At 54.1% G+C, this 17,190-nt stretch overlaps 1 pseudogene; it reads right to left on the bottom strand.

Annotated features, from left to right (window-relative positions):
• Nucleotides 1–7,856: 7,856 nt before the first annotated feature.
• On the bottom strand, nucleotides 7,857–15,911 carry LOC124975586 (alpha-1,6-mannosylglycoprotein 6-beta-N-acetylglucosaminyltransferase B-like; annotated as a pseudogene).
• Between the last annotated feature and the right edge of the window lie 1,279 nt (nucleotides 15,912–17,190).

The raw sequence follows: 17,190 nt of genomic DNA, 5'->3' as shown, positions 1-17,190 counted from the left end.
GGCTGTGTCAGGCTAAATAGAAGCTTGGGTCGTGGTTGAAATGCAACCTTGGTCTTATTCTGTGGAGAGTCAGAAACAGGTGACTGCAGGGGAGGGAACAGGCACACCAATGGCTTCTGGGTTCTTTTGGCGAGCTTATCCAAGGGGCCATGTGCAGAGTGCCCTTCAAGTCTTGATGAGCTTGGCAGCCGGGCATCATTCTCACTTCCAGGGGGTGAATTGAGGCTCAGAGAGGCCAAGCAATGTTCCAGATCCATAGTAGGCATATAGCGGGGCCCGGTGGAGCCACATCCTTGGGTTTGCAAACCTTCCTGCTTCTCTGTCCCAGGCTCCTCTGATCCCATGACTTGCTCCCTTCCCTCTGATCACACATCCATCAGGAACAGGCAAACATCTTTCAAAGAGTTATCCCAGCAGGTCTGTGGCTGCAGCCCCTCTGGACAGTGGAATGACCCTGGGCATCCCTGATGGCCTCCTGGTAATGGCTTGAACCTGGTGAATCAGGGACTTTCCTTGCCAGTCAATGGCAATGGTGCATCTCATGGAACCTAGAGAGCACCTGACAGGGAGGAGGGAGAGTGTTCCTGGGAAGGCAGGCACAAAAATGGCAGGAGACCATCAACCCATCCATCCGCCCTCCCATCCACACATCCATCCTTCTGTACATCCCTTCTAGAGAGAGGAACAGAACTGAGATCCTGAGATCATCCTGCGCATGACCAGCCAAGATTGGCTGACAGCTAGCTGAGTCCTGGATATGCCACTGATCCCAACCAAGACTTCTGGCCTCACCTCACCCAGGCTTCCTTTCCCTCCTTCTTCCCATATCACCCCCCCAGACCCCCGCCCCTGCTCCATACCCTGCCTGACTTCTTTCTCTATTGCTCTACCTTCCCAGGGATCATAGGCTCTTTAATTTCCCTTGTGACTCTCTTCAGCCACTGCACAACTGTCCCATCTCTTACTCTGTAGTCTTTTTCTGAAGGACATCTGGCTGGGAGGAGCATTCTTGTGCACATGTGTTTGTTTCTTAGGACAAAAGATTTTCTGCTGATGGAATTGTTGAAATGAAGACCCAGCCTCCTTCTCCTCTGGTAACTGACCATTCATACCAGGGGAGCCCAGGGGAAGTGGGCTTTTTGTGTGGACATGGATGAAGCTTTGACTTGCTCTCTGGGTAGGAAGATGTGTGGCTGGAGCCCAGTGGCAGATCATGGTGGCAGATCAGAATGATGATCCCACACCTTCACTTCCCCCTGCAACCCTTTACCGTGCGACCTTGAAGTGCCCTCTCACAGGACAAGCATGACTTGCTTTCCTATAAGGGCTTGGTGCATGTGCGTGGGCTGGCTGGGCTCTCTGCTGCCCCCTGCCATTGCCTGGAGCAGTGCACACACAGGATGTCTTCTGGAGTGAGAAGCTGCAGCCAGCCAAGATCAGCCAAGCCCTGGACGTGGCAGTGATCACAACCAGAAGCCATGGAGCCAACACAGTCTGAGCACAGTGTGCCGCTCAGGTGGGTGATCCTTACCTGGCAGTACTTGGTTGATGGATAAGTGACAGGTATGCATGGCAGTGAGACCCATTTGTTTAGCGTCTCTGCCCCAGGCAGGGATGGCAGCCACTCAGGGCAACACTGGACAGGTTCTAAGAGAACTCAACCAGGGTGGACATTCATGAACATTTTGCCTCTGCTCATCTGTTGGAAGGCTTCCCCTAGTGCTAGGAGAAGACATAGCACAGAGGAAGAGTTTGAAGGAGAGAGGGGGTCAGAGGCCCTTGAAGGGACACAAAGTGACAATGACTTCAGGTCCATGACCATTGGATTGTGTTCTAAACTCCCTGCCATCCAGCTAAACCTGCACAGTGAGGGATTTCTGATCAGAGAGAACAGGGGGCATCAACTACCAAGGCAATTGTTGACCTCAAAATAGGTCCATGTGAATTTCTCCATGTTGGTGACTGGCATGAAGGACATGGTGGAGAAAGTCACGCCAAGATGAGGCGAAGGGACCAGATTCTAATGCTAGAAACTCTCACTGTGAATTCCAGGTCCACTTCTAATTTTTAGTGTGACCTCTGGCTGATGTGATCACCTCCCTGACCCTCTGTTTCCTTTTCTGTACAGCTAGGATAAAAGCACCCACTTCAGGGGTGCTGCACCCCAGAGGGGTCTTCCCTCCCTGGGACGTTAGCCTCACTCCTCTTCCCTGGCTGAGCTCCCTGGCTGTGCTCCCTGACTGTGCTCCCTGGCTGAGCTCCCTGTGCTCCCTGGCTGAGCTCCCTGACTGAGATCACTTGGAAATTTCTCTGCTGGATATCTGAACATCCCCCCTTGATTGGCCCATGCTGGCCAGATGGTGGGGCTCAGAGGGACCAGGTGGGGTTTCACCTTCTCCACTAATCAGCAACTGTGACCCCTACTCAGCAGTCCCTGGAGGAACAAGCTGATATTGCCACTCTCATGTTAAAGAGAACATGATTTCAGAAGGCCGCAGGGGCACCCAGACTTGGGAACAAGTCCTTCCCCAATGAATTCTGATGGTGGCTCAGGGGAGGTCCTGAGCAGAGCACCCCCAGAGCAGTCTAGGACTCCTGGTCTCTGGACCTTGGGGTGTGAGAAGCATCATGGTTTTAAGACTCTCCATCTGTGGGTGATTTGTTACACAGCAATAGCTGACCAGTGCAGGAGGGGCCCTGCCTTGTCATACATGCCGTTCCCGGCAGAGTCCAGTAGCATATTTCTCTTGTCTCAGTTTCGGTAGGTCATCTAGTCATGGTTTTCTGCAGCTGGGAGGAGGCCACAGGTCACGTGAAAATGCCCTACCACTTTATGGTCAGGGCCTGCACATCTGCGGATCGGGTATATGAGGGGCCCCTGGAGCCCAGGCCCCGGGGAGGCCAAGGGACCAGCTTCTAAGGTAGAGGATGAGACTTTCCAAGGTAGACCACAGATGGCTAGAGCCAGCCTGGGCTCCCGGGAATGACGTTTCCTTCCTCCTTCCTCCCGGGTCTTCAGCTCTCACTTTGTTCTGAACACTCAGTGGGGTGGGTTGAAGTGTTCTGTCACCAAGGGCTCTTGTGGCTGCAGCCTCCAACCTTTGAAGGAAGGTTGTGCAATTGCCAGGCTTTCCATAGGCTCTCCTTTTTTTTTTTTTTTTTGTTCTCAACAAATATAAGATTGTTCAACTTAATATAATTAAAAGGCAGAGAGAGAGAGAGAGAGGGAGGGAGGCCAAGCAGGCCTCTCATGGCCATGTCTGGTGAGTCTTCTTTACTCTTAGGAGAGAGCAAACAATTAGCCCACCTCCTCCTGCTGCAGACTCCTCTCGGAGACTAATAGCTACTTACTTAGTCCTGTGGCCATGCTGTGTTTAATATTTATCCATCACAGGAACTGTGCAAGTTAAATGTCAGCCTCTCATCCCAACGGCTCATGGCTCCACCAGCTGGAATCCCACAAACAGCCCCAGCAGCCCAGCCTGGCTCCCTGGCAGAGCCCAGCATGGGCCACTTGGCGGGTCCTGCCACCTCTGAGGGGTCCCACCGCTGTGAACACCATGTGGTCACCAGGGCCAGTGCGGGTGGACAGCAGGCGGGCCTCACCTGGAGGGCCAACTCAGGTACTCACATGTAACTGATGTGGCGGGCTTTGACCCCATGTGTGGTTCCATGCACAGTGGGTCATCTCTCCAGGATGTGACACCAGGCAAACGATGGATCGCTTGCTGTCTCGAGTCAGGAATGGCAAGAGTGGGTCGCCCCTGTTCAGCTCAGATGCAGTTGCAGTTGACGTGCAGTTGTTTGAATCTGCAGATGCTGAACTAGGGGCTGCAGAGGGCAGACTTGTGTGTGTGTGTGTGTGTGTGTGTGTGTGTGTGCGTGTGTGTGTGAGTGTGTGTGTGAGACACTCATAGTGCAGAGGCCCTACCTGAGTATCGGATGTTCACTTGCACCAGGGACCAGGGACCATGCTGATGGCCTCTGCGTTTTATAGGACATCTTTCCCAGGGTCGAATCCTACATTTCCCATGACATCTGGGGTTCCTTCGGCTCAGTTTAGCCCATTCTGAACTTGCATCTTCACGGTGAAGGTTGGGAAGTTGGTCACTGAATCAATCAACAGACCCTCTGGGCAGCGCAGGGAGACCCTTAGCCTTGCCTCTGGATCCTGGGGAGGAAATGAGCATAAGTGGGCCACAGGGTGACAAGAAGTCTGGAGCTGAACCCCACAGCCCAGGTCCCGTGGCTCTGGAGGAGCTATGCAAATGTCCACCTACGACCTCCCCTCCAAACAGGCAGAACAGGAAGGGAGGCCCCACTCCTCCTCCGAATCTCCCAGGGCCAGCTCTCTGTGGGACTTCAGAGAGGTCTTGCCATCAGGGCACTGGGGCAGAGCCCAGGATTGTCCCAGGGCTGTTTCTGCCACATAACTTGCTGGTCCCCTTTCTACAAGATCTACGAAGTCTCCAAGGGCCTCCCATTGGGGGGTCAGGATCTGCCACCAACCACATCATGGAAATACTTGAAGTTTTCATCACTTTTTGGATGATAGGAATGAGAACAGGGATGGACACCACCTGAAACAATTTCTCTGGGGAATCGAAGCAGATCTGGGGCATTGAGTACCAGGTGTGAGTGTAGTAAAGACTTAAGGGACATGAGCCTGTTGTTAGCATCGGCAGCAGCCGGTGGAGGAGTGGGACACTCAGCCTCAGAGGTAATCAACGCAAAAGCAAAGCAAAACCAAAACCCAAAAAAGAAGCAAAAAAAAAAAAAAAAAAAAAAAAAAAACACAGAAAACAAGGCACCTTGAGATTTTTGCTAAAGTTACTGGGGGAAGTTTCTTCCAGTGGGGTTTGACTTTTCCTCCATGGCTTCTGTGCTAACTAACTACCAGGGCCAAGGCCAGGCCAGCCCTAGAGCTGCCTTTCCAGGGAGGGGCCTCCCTGGGAGGCCTGGGGCTTCAGATTCAAGCAGAGCCAGCTCACTGAACCCCAGGACCATCGGCAAAGGCCCCTCCCAGTCTCCACTCATTTCGCGGAGATCTCTCTGTTTGGTAAACTGTATATTAAAAACAAATGTACCTCATTAGAAATAAAATGTTTCCAACCAGTATGAAATAAAATAAAATGTAATTACTAATGACATTTAAATGTTGTAGATAATTTACTTTTTAAAAATGCCCTTAATGTAAAATGAAGTATGGCTTTAATTTAGCCAGGGTGGCATTAAGGCCCGCTCCTGGCCTGGGCCTCCTCCAGCCTCAGAAACCAGCCTAGGCTTCTGGAACCATCCCTGGCCGGGGAGACTGGATGAAGTTCTGCTGAGGAAGAAGGGCGTGCCTTCCAGGGATCCCTGGATCTCTAGGAATCACAGGCTGTTCTTTGAGACCCTGCCACAGGTGACGGTTTGTGCCCACGTCATGTGGACGGGTCCCTGCCCTGCTCTGCACCTTAGTCGCAGCAAGGACACTCCCCACCCCCTCTCACTCCCCATGCTGGTTCCTGTCCAACTTGTTTTGGCTTTGTATTATGGTTATAGGATTCAGGTTTATTTGGTGAGTTATAAAGTCATAAACATGTGAGAGCGTATTTGTGGCTTCCTCTAATATAAAGCTTCTGCAATTAGCTCCTGGAGCCAAACGTGGCCAGACAGGGGCAGCTGGTGGGTGCCTGGTGGCTTTACTGGGGAGGATTGGGTGGGGCCTTGGGCTGCACTTATGCAGCAACGTCTGCGAGAGGGTGATGGTGGCTTTGGACTTCTGGGCTGGAGGGCTGAGGGTTCAGCCTCCCAGTGTCCTCTGATGGTCAAGGATTCTGGCCCATGCAGGTGACAGGGGCTGATGTAGGGAGCCCTGCCTGGGTGTCCCCAGATCTTGGGGACCCAACATTCACTGCAGTCGGATAAGTTGGGTGAGTCACTCAGGTACTTGGTTCCCTTCAAGAGATGGGCAGAGGTGACTTGCAGTGTGGGGAGGGGTCCCCAAAACTCAGGGGACCCCCGATCCTCTGTGATCAGCACACTGTGTGGCCCAGGGCACTTTGCACTTGACCTGCTGTGTCTGGGTCCTAGGCCGTGGCCACTGCCACACACTTGGTGACCAAAAACAACAGAGACGTTCTGCCTCGGTCCTGGAGGCCCTGGAGGCCCTGGAGTCTAACCTCAGAGTGTGGCTGGCCCACACCACCTGGAGACTCTGAGGAGGACAGTCCTGTGCCCCTTCTAGCTGCTGGTGGCCCAAGGTATTCCTTGGTTTGTGGTGACCCCACTGTGGTCGCTGCCCCATCTCCCCCTGTGGTTCTTCCCTCTGCGTGTGCATCTCTGTGTCTGAATCTTCCTGTGCTGGGAGGACCAGGGACGCTGCATTGGCCCCGCACTGTCCTAGGGTGACATAGCCTTAACAGATTCCATCGCAAAGACCCCACTTCCCAATAAGGCCACCCTCCTGGTCTCAGGGCTCAAACTGCCTTTTGGGGGAGGAGGAATTCGACCCTGACAGGTTCCAGTTGAGCACTGGGCACCCAGAGCAGTCCAAGAGGAGGAGTGGGGACTGAGGTCGGCTCTGCCCAGAACCTGGGTCCTTGCTGCCTCTTTCTCTCTCTGATCGGCCTCTAGGCATCGAGGCCAGGGTCAGGGCTCCCAGCTTAAGGGGTCAGGCCCTGGCAGGTGGCGCCCTCTGGTTCCCACTAGAAGGTGCCTCTTGGCATCTTCCAAGGTCAAAGAGACTGTGAATTAATCTTTATTGGGTTTTAGAGTCATTTATTCAACAAATACATACTGAGTGTCTCCCATCACCAACAAACCAAAGATGCTTGGCTCAAGGACCTAGCCTTCTAGGAGAGAGAGAGAGAGGGAGAGAGACAGAGGGAGAAAAAGGGAGGGCAGAGGAACCAGGAGCTGTGAAGTGACATAAAAACATAGGGCAGAACTGGGGCCAGGGAGCATTGGGCTGTTGAGTGGGGTGTCAGGAAAGCCCTCCTTGAGGTGATGGCTAAGGGAGATCTGGAGGAGGTCATTGGTTGCTTCAAAGGCACCGAGGCTGCCACACCAGGGAGGCTGCGGGCGGTGGGCTTGGAGGGAGCAGAGGAGTGGTGGAATGTCACGTGCATTTAGCTTTTAGAAAAACCTGATGAATCACTCAAAAGATCGTGGAGACTGGAGGTTGCTGAAGTCACCCTGGTGACCCAGACATGTGTGGTATGGTTCAGGAGGCATGTGGCCTGGAATCCGAGTGGAAGACAGGTGTCCAGGGTAACTGCCAGGTTCTTCCAGAGCCAGGAGGATGTTGGCACTGTCCATCCTCAGCACGGGGACAGTGGTGCCAGGGGACAGGTCGGGGAGCAGGCAGAAACCAGGGTTTCCATTTTGATCACATCAGGTTTGGGTGTCATTTAGATGTCAACGTGAAGACCAGGCAGGTGGCAGGATAGGCAAGAGTTCAAGGGAGTCTGGGGTTGCAGATGGATACTGGCTGGGCAGCAACCACGTGTCCCTGAACATGGTGAGGACTGAGCAGTTGTGAGGAGGGAGCAAGGGGAGAAGGGACAGGCCCATCAGGGTGGGGTTCCTGTGAAGCAGCCCAGGCCTTCTGCACACTAGGGAATCTGTCATGGTTGAGGGAAGGGGCACAGCAGAGGGTGGTCTCACCTTCATGTCCATCCTCACAGAATCAGCATCTGCCTCCCCTGAGTGCCCATGGCTTGCCTGTGCTGCCCTCCCCTGGACAGTGCTTAGTGCTCCTCTGCCTGCTCCTTGGAGTGGGAAGGAAGCTCCGGCCACGTGTGCATCTCGAGCTGGGGTCTGTTGGTGCTTTCTCCTGCAGGGAGAGGTGTGGGTCAGGGGCCCCCACTGCCTCACAGGCAGCCCTGGCACAGGGCCACCTGGCTCTTGAGGAAGTCACGACAGGGGCAGAGCCTGGTACTCGGTGTTGGAGCCAGTGCAGCTGCAGAGCAGGGGCTCCTTCTGTAGGTAGCAATCCTGGCCGGGCTGAGCCAGTGCTGGGTACAAGTGGTGCATCTCCCACTCGGTGCTATCACAGGGCACTTGTAGCCTGCACGGGTTCCACCAGCATTGGTCACACCCTGGGGTGGGTGGGGCAGGCTGTCCCCAGCCTGGCACTGCCCACCCCTCTCCCCAGAAACCCCTGCCCCAGACTCGGGAAGAGGTGGTTACAGCTCCTTATCCGCCTCTGTCTGGGAGCTTGGAGAAGAGGGGCTGGGGTCCCACCTGGAGGGATGCGCAGCAGCTTTATGAAGAAGGTGCCCATCCAGGCTGGGGCAGAGGCAGCTGGGTGGGATTGAGAGGCAGCGTCCCTTGTAGTGGCTGGGTCCTGTCAAGAGCATAGCCACATGATGCAGACGCCCACATGGAAGTTCCCTTCTGGATGCTTCCTCACCAGTTGGAAACTCTCGGGAGGAAGGGGGACGCACTTACTGGAGAAAGGCCTCCTGCTCTTCAGGAAGGGGAAGAAGGAGGGCTTGCAGACCAGTCTGGGGTCCAGGCAGGCTTCCATACAGGCCCTCCCAGTGGTGGCCAGCCAGGACCGCAGCGAGTATGGCGGGGGCCATGCCCCAAGGACCGTGCTGGCGTTCTGGGCCCACTCCAGGGGGGTGGCATTGGCGCCAGGATGAAGGGGCTCTGTGAGGCCCCAGTCCCTGGAGGGGCTGGGCTGGGAGCTGCACAGAAGTCCTGCAGGAGAAGAGGGGCATCAGGAGGTGGGGGACCTGAGGGGTTCACAGCCAGGGGTGTCTGCTGCCTGCACGGCATGGGCTCTGGCCTGATGGGCTTGGGGTGGGACTCCAGTTCCGGGGCTGAGGACAGAAGTTCGCCTACCTGGTGCTGAATGTAGGCGTGGGTCCACTCCAGCTGCCCCCACAGGTGTACTCACAGGGCAGGTAGGGCTCCATCTGACGGAGGGCACGGCGGGGAGGCCTGGTTATGGGGCTGCCTGCTGGGCATGGGGTGGGATGTGCCAATGCCACGTCTACCTGACCCTCTCAGCTGAGGTCCCTACCCTCTCTGGGGTCCCTGGGGACTCAGGCTCAGCCCTGGATCCTCCCTGTGTCCCGGCCCCAGTGCCCCTGCCCTGTCCTCCACCCCAGCCACACAAGCTTCCTCCTGCCCAGAGCCCAGTGCTCCACCCCTCCTGGGCTCTGAGGCCCCCTCCCCAAGCCCAAATTCTCTGGAACATCACCCACTCCAGAGCATCCTGTGCCCACACCCTCCTGGTCAGGACCAGGTTCCTTGGAGTCCTCAGCACCCCAGACTTCTTCCCCCGAGGACAAGCACCCCTGCCATGGCTTCCTGTCCATGCTCCATCTCTCTCAGGAGCCCTCGAGGGCAGGGACTGCAGCTTGTCCCCCAGAGTCTGGTATGGTGCCTGGTACAGTGCCTGGCATGCAGTGGACACTCAGGAAATGGTTGTGCGATGGAAAAACTTGGCTGTACCCTCCCCAAGATGTCGGCCTTCACACAGAGGGATGCAGCATGCTCCCAGTGGGATGCGTCTGGGTGGCATCTGGAAAGCACCTGTCCAGGCCACACATGGTTACAAGCACACTACACAGGAGGCCACATGTGACCTAATGGTCTCAGGGTCATGCAGCAGCCTGCACCAGGGCATGTGGCCGAGTGGCTGGGGTACAAGAGGTGAAGGTAACCAAGGGACAAGATGCCCACTCTCCAAACCCTCCCTGGGCTTCACCTGCAGGCCCAGCAGAAAGCCACCTTGGAGGAGCCCACAGGTGGCAGGCGGCAATGGCCAGAGGTGGGACAAACCTTGACTCAGAGGAGGGTGGCTGTAGCCATCATCTTCCCCAAGCCCCACACAATGTGGGCACCCTGTCTGATCCAGTCCAGCTCAGTCCCCAGTGACGCCATCTTCCTGTTGGTCACCCCAAAGATGAGATCCTTAGCCCTGGTGGTGAAACCAAACAGTCCTGCCCAAACCCAAACCCCTTCTTTCTCACAAGGTGACCTCAGGATGTCCAGCAGAGCTGTGTGGGGACCCTGCAGAGTGTGCTTCTTAGGGCTGGAGCCCCATCCTGGGCCCCCTGGCCAGGGGACACTCCCAACGATCAAGGGTCCCAGGGAGACAGCCCCCACTGCTCCCCTTGAAGCTGGTCCCTGCCGCCTCTGACTCTAGGGACAAAGGCCACCAGCCTGACCTTGTCCCAGACTGGACACCAAGTGCTGTGTATTCTCAGTCCCCAGGCTGTTCCAGAGTCCCAGAAAACCCCAGCATCCCTCTGTGCCAGATGCTCTGCAGGCCTGTCCCACCCTGCACTCCTCTCTCAACCCCCTTCAGGGCCCTGTGGCCAACTGCTGCCCTGATACGCAGGGCAGAGTCCAGACAGCCTCTGAGCACTGCTCAGGCAGGCCGCTGTCCCCTTGCAGGGACAAACCCAGGATATAAGGAAAAAGCCCCAGAGAAAAGCCTTTGCCCTCCAAATGTCGCTCCCCCGTCAGCAGCGACAGCGGTGCCTGAGTTATTCCCCTCTGCATCTGAAGTGCTCATCATGGGGTGAGTCACAGGCCCTGCATGCAGGGAGCCCTCCAGCACCTGCCTGTCAGGAATCTCCCACGGGGCAGCAGCCTGCCTGCAAACACCCCCATTAGGTCTAAAAGCAGGTGCATGGCATCAGTCTCTGTGGGTGACAGGTGCTGGGCCTGCAGTGCCACATGGAGGGTGACCTCGAGAGGGGTGGGGGGCAAAGGCAGCACCGCCATCCTCTCACCCCACGGCCTCTATCTGGACTTGATGGAGATACAGTGCAGGCCTGTCTGCAGCAGCCCAGGGGCACAGAACCTGCCCTGCCATGGGTGGGGTGGGGGCTGGCCCCTGGGGCTCTGCGCTTACTGGGACCCTCCGGCCTCCCCTCCCCTACCCTGGAGGTCACAAGACCTGCAGGAGTCACAGTCCACTCCCAGCCAGCTGCTTCGAGATAGATTTTCTAAAGCAGACTCTCAGCATCACCAGGTACTTATTTAAAATGCTGACTCCCAGGCCACACCTGGTCCTGTGAGGCAGGAGCTCCGGGGCGGCTGGGCCTAACACAAGCTCCTCCCTGGTGGTCCATGGGCACAGGAGCATGTGAGCCCCTCTGGGCTACCAGGGGATGAACTGTCAGGAAAGTGGGTGGCAGGGCCTGATGGAGGAGGCTGCTGGCAGACAGGCTGGGCCAGGGTCCCTAGAGGTCTGCAGCAGATGTGGATGCCTTGTTTCCTGGATCCTTTGTCCTTTGTCACTGCTCACTCTCTCTCTCTCTCCCTCTCCCTCTCTTTCTTTTTTGTGGTGCTGGGGATTGGACCCAGGGCCTCCTGAACGCTAGGCAAGTGCTTTACCACTGAGCTGCATCCTCAGCCTGGTTATGCTGTTTTTTAATTAACTCAATAACAAAATTAAACTGATATTCATGTAAAAAAAAAATCAAAGGAAAGAACAAGGAAAAGGAAGTACCCCTCAGCTCTCCCGAGAGCAGGCACCTCCCCAGTTCCCGTGTGTCCCAGCAGAAGCACGGAGGACGGTCTGGGCACATTCACTCCCATGCACAGCCCCTCCCCTGTGTCCAGCCTTCCGTCTGGGGAGGGGACGCACCACTCACAGGCTCATTTTGCTTGATGGGCCTTGGAAGTCAGGCCAGACTTCAGGGGGATGGGGAAGAGTCCTCACCCTGCCCCTATCCCTGTGCAAGAGGAGGCCAGCAGGGCAGGGGAGAAAGGGCAATGAGGTCCTTTCCAGCATGAAGTGAATCAGAGTAAACCCACACCAAGCCTCCGCCCTGGGCCTGTCCTTAGCACTGAGTCCCCTTCCAAAGACCACTGCTCTGGTCTGGTGCTCGGGCCCATTTAAACCCATCAACCTGTAATAATCAGTTTTCTAGCCCTCTACTGGGGCATGGTCCCAAGTCCACTTTCCTGTCCACCGTAAACTCCACAAAGGCCATCCCCAAACATGGAGAGTGGCCCCCGAGGCAGATGTGTGCAGTGCCCCTGCAGTCTCTCCACCCCGGACACTCCACCTCAGGGCTGTCTCCAGTCTGCTCAGCCTGTGCAAGGGACAAGCCAGAAGCCATAGGAGTGGGCAGCCTGCACCCATGGGCAGGTGGGAGCTGGAGGAGAACCACCCCAGGTTCCTGCCTTTCAGGGATGTGACAGAAGCCCCTGCTCAGAGGCCCCAAGCTGATGAGCTCCAGGCACACCTGCCCCCTTCCTGGGACCACCTCCCAGCAGAGCCACCTGTGCTGAGACCCCACCTCAGGGTTACCCCAGAGGAGCCCAGACTCAGTCTGTGACTTAAGTTTAAGCCTCAGCTGATACCCAGGAGGTGAGTGGATCTCCCCACTGGACGGAGTGGCAGAGTGTGCCTCCTTGCCAGACTCCAGCTTCACCTGTTAGAGCTGAAGACAGGTGCACATCAGGACCTGGTGACTCGCTGCTGGGCACTTATTCTAGAAACATTCATCTCCAGACCAGGAAGGAAGAATCTGGGTGTTTCCATCAGGAATGGAAAGCTGACCTTGTCAGCAAGATCCCCGGAAGTGCTGTATTCACGTCATCCCTTGAGACAGGCTGCTCAAAGGTCACAGTCCCACACCTAAAGCAAGGTCTGAAGAACCTCCATGCTTTCATCCAGAAGACATTGACTCAGCATCCAATTTGAGTCAGGAGTGCTCACAGGACCTGGCCCTTCATTGTGCTTAATAAGTGACTCTGAAACCGTGGCTACCTTGTAAGGTTGTGCAGGATGTTCACTGCACCAAGGTATGCCCCCTAAAACTTGTGCACTGGTTTGGTGAGTGAGGGTCCCTATTCTACTCTCCAGTCCACATGGCTGGACACAAGGGTATGTTTGATCAGGAGGGAGATGAACTCCTCTACCAGCCCAGGCCAAGTCTGGGTACCTTTATCTAATTATAATGAGGCCCACAGTGCGAGCGGTGGCCTTCTCACCTGGGTCTCCATGATAGCCTTGATGGCGGCTTCAGACTTCTCCTAGTTGTCCACAGTCCACACGTGGGGCTTGCCGATGAAGTTCTCTGCGTAGGGGTGCTGGAGAACACCTGGCCGGGGCCGGCAGGGGGTGGCTTTCCCTGTGCCCGTTTGTCCTCCCCGTTTGGCCGGCTCCTCCACCTCCCTCCCCAGGATCCACAGGGCCACTGCTCTGGCCCCTCCCAGGTCAGCTGGGTCACCCACTCACCTCCTTGGAGGTGGCTTGCCTGGGAAGAACTCGTGGTTGAGGGAGCTGCGGGGCCGGCTGAAGTGGGACTGCAGGAAGATGCAGCTGTGGGTGATGGCCTCCAGGGGGATGGGGCCCTCATAGGGGAAGTCAAACCTATGAAGTGCTGAGGGGGCTGGGAACGAGGTCAGGGTGGGCTGGGAGTCCCTCAGCTGGGCAGGGGTGGGGTGGGGGCGGCCTGCTCATGTCCCTCGGTGCAGGGCTGGGTGGGGCACCGTGGACGCCTGGTCTTGCTGTCTATGATTCTGGAGAGGCGAGGACAGAGCAAGGATCCCAAGCCCAACAGGCTGTAGACCCGCATCCACAGCCGACTTCAAAGGACCTCCACTCTCTCATCCTAAAATCACTAATTTAGTCCCTAACAGTGCCAGCAGTACTCACAGGGCTGGCTCCTGGAAGGTGCTTCATAAATGGTACTAAATCCAGGGCTGCTGAGTGAGGTTATTCAGGTTGTTCACTGCACAGAGATATCCTTCCTTGTGTGACTTGCAGAAGCAGCCATCCAGGATGAATGGCCCCATGGGACAGTAGCCAGGGCCTCTTAACCAGCCTACCACCCGCTCAGAGACTCTGAAAGTTCTGCCTGGCTCCTGTTCCCCTAACCAGGCCCTGGCCCTTCCCAGGCCCCTGACCCTGTAGGCTCTCCCCTGCCTGCTGGACATCCCATGTTGGCCAGCTCCTGGAGGACTAGACACAGGGCTCAGGCAGCAGAGCACACTGGGTCATGTCCACATTTGGATGGGGCCACACGTGGCAGCGGCTGCCCTGGCAGGTGTGTTGGGTGGCCCCCTTGATGCCTGTGTCCAGGCAGGTGAGAACACTATGCTGGGGGACTCACTTTGACCTTGTGCAGCAGCTGCTGGGACTCAGGCTGCAGCAAGAGGCCATGGTCCTTCACGAAGGCAGGGACCACGGGCAGCCTCTGCCTCCATGTACTTGTTCAGGATGCCCAGGAACTTCTTCTTCCTCCAGCAGCACCAGCACAGCAGACACCCTGCTTCAGGGTGGCCTCCGGCCTGCTGTGCAACCCTGGGAAAGGCCCCTCTCCTCTCTTGTCCTCAATTTTTCATCAGTGAGCTGCAGAGCTTGGACTAAAGCAGAGGCTTCCAGTTTATTTTTAACCACACAATTTTTCTTCCAAAGGAAGCCAATGGGACTGCACATTAAGTGAATCCAGGTGGTTCTGCTTGGCCTTCTCTAACCCTCAAAAGACTCCAAGTACCTATGAGGAGCTGCGGAGCTCTCAGGAGCTCAGATCACCCCCCCAAACCCATCCCTTCATCCCTCCATCCACCCACCCGTCCCTCCATCCATCCACCCCTCCTCCCCTCAGGAATGATCTGGAAGGAAGAGTGGATCGGAGCTGGAGCTGCCCTGGCAGGGCCGACTCAGTTTTAGGTTGTTGACATCACAGTCACTGATTAAGGTGATCTGGGACCACTAGGGCCAGCAGCCACCAACCAAGAGTGACACCAGATGCTATGAAAGAGGAAAGGGCATTATCCCTGACCTCAGATCAACTCCACAATGCTTCACGCTCCTTCTCCAGAACCCAGAGAGGACAGCAACCAATGAAATCCTCGTCAGCAATGCAGCAGGGTTTTTTTTTTTTTTTTTTTTTGGTTGAAATTAACAAGCTGATACTAAGGCTCATCTTAAAACGCCAAGGACCTCGAATGGACAACGCTATTTTGAAAAAGTAAGCAGCTCTGTCTCCTGATCTGAAGAATGATTACTCTGGGGCTTTTCACCCAACGTCCCTCCAGGGAGCAGCAGACACCCACGCGCAACACTGGGGGAGGCAGGAAGCCCAGGAGAAGCAGGTTTCTTTTCTCTTTTCTGAAGTTATCACCTGGGTTCCCATTCTTGTCTCCCTCTCCTGCATGTTTGAACGTTCTCCAGAGTTTGGGCATGGGGGTGGAGGAAGATCTTTGTAAGGGACCCCTCCACATCCTCAGAGATGGGCTTCCTGTCCTCTGGGTCCAAGTGTTGGCCAGTGTCTGCTCCACCTCAGTGCTTCTTGGGAAGCAGGCGCTCCTCCTCTGCCTTGTGAGGCAGGCAGTGTGGAGAATAGCAAGTCTCCTGAACTGGGCATCCAAGCCAACCAACAGGTCCTCCAAGGCCTGCTCCAGTTTCTTGACCTGCTTCAGCACTGACAGGTGATCTTTTTGGAAGCTCGACATACATAGCCTCAGTTTATAGCCTCTACCCTTGATGGGCTCTGGCTCCCATTGGATGGTCAAGATCTGGCCTCCTCTCTACGTCTTGATGCCCATCTTTCACTGCCCCTCAGCACCTCTCACTCTCGGGGCTCTGTTTAGCACCTCCTTCCATTTTTAGCCTCTGTGACCAGAGGTCTCATGACCTGACTACTTCTCCTCTCCTCTCCATCATGCATGACTGTAGGTAATCCACCTGCTTGTCCTCTTGCCTGCCAGGTGCTGCAGTGGGTAACTCCTTGCCTTCCCACTCAGATATTTTATTGTGTCCTTTATGCTGAGAGTCTTGTGCCAGGCTCCATCTAGGGCACACAGGTAGGGGTTTTGGACACAACCTAGCTGCTTTTCCAGGCCCTGCTGACTTTGTTGGGGCTGAGGTCTGCAGCCAGGTCACCGATGATGATGTTTGAGCTGAACGTGTCCACTCTTGCCTCCAGCATGAAATTAGTCATGCTTTCCAAGGCATTCCTGCTGAGGAATGACTCCCAGTCAGTCTTGGGGGAAGGAAAGTAGTACTGAAATGGTTGCCTCAGAAGGGCTGTCCCAGCCACTGAACCTTCCACCTTGACCCTCCCCATGAGCGGTGACTCCATGGGCTCAGGGGTGCATCTCAGGAACATCAGGGAGAGCCATGGAGGCAGGAGGTGAGGTGCCAAACCTGGTGACAGCAGGACCCCAAAATACCATCACCCACAGCAGGATGACAATCTAAGAATTAACTTTTCAATAGATACTTTATATGTATATACATATATATTTCTATTTAATATCCTGTTTTTGTCTCATTGACTCAATCTTAGCTTTTACTTTCCATTTACTATTTTTCATGGATTTTCAATATGCTTTTTCATTTACTTATTTATGATTTATTTACTTTTTTATTTTTTGGACATGCAGGCAAGCAATCTTCCACTTAGCTACATGCCTAAACTGATAGATTTTGTTGTTAATGTTTTTTACTGCCTTAGTAACATAGCAAACTTAACATTTTTCTCAATAGGTGTTCAATTCTTTCCTGCCTGTTTCATTTCATCTTTCTTCTTTAATAATAAAGGTATTGAAAACCCAGATTATCCCCTACACACAACTTTTTGAATCCTTTCTAGATCACTTATGATTTCTGATTTCATTTCTTTTTTGTCAAAATTCTTTTATAAATTATTATTTGGGTCCATTTAAAGTTACTTATTCCTAACTTCATTACATTTTGATCATAGATTATGCTATTCAGTTTCTTGTTCAAGTTTGTAATTCTTATAAATATTCCATTGACATATATATGTAAATATAAATATGTATGTATATATATATATATGTGCAATGCATTTTTATATTTTAAAATTGTAGAATTGTATTATTCAGTTCTTTTATGTATGTCCTCATTTTTTATCCAATTCAACTGTTCATTTCTGAAATAGTCATATTAAAGGGTAAACTAAAACTAGACTTTAAAAAAATTTTATTTGCAATTCTGTACTTTTTTGACTTTCTTCTCAGTTGCTATTCATTTTGATGCATAGACTTAGAACAATATCTTCTTCTGCCTAAAATTTTTAACCTAAATTTATTATCTGATTTTAATACTGTTGCTTTTTTCTCTTTTGCTTTACCGGTTATCACTCTGGTCATTTATTTATTCTAAAACTTACTTTTTTGCTTTTTTTTTATCATACCCTCTCCAAAATATATTTGCATTTAGACTATTTTCAAAGACATGTATGACACAAGACT

The sequence above is a fragment of the Sciurus carolinensis genome, unplaced genomic scaffold (genome assembly GCF_902686445.1).
Source record: "Sciurus carolinensis unplaced genomic scaffold, mSciCar1.2, whole genome shotgun sequence".
Classification (NCBI taxonomy): Eukaryota; Metazoa; Chordata; class Mammalia; order Rodentia; family Sciuridae; genus Sciurus; species Sciurus carolinensis.
This window is presented reverse-complemented; position numbering and strand designations above follow the sequence as displayed.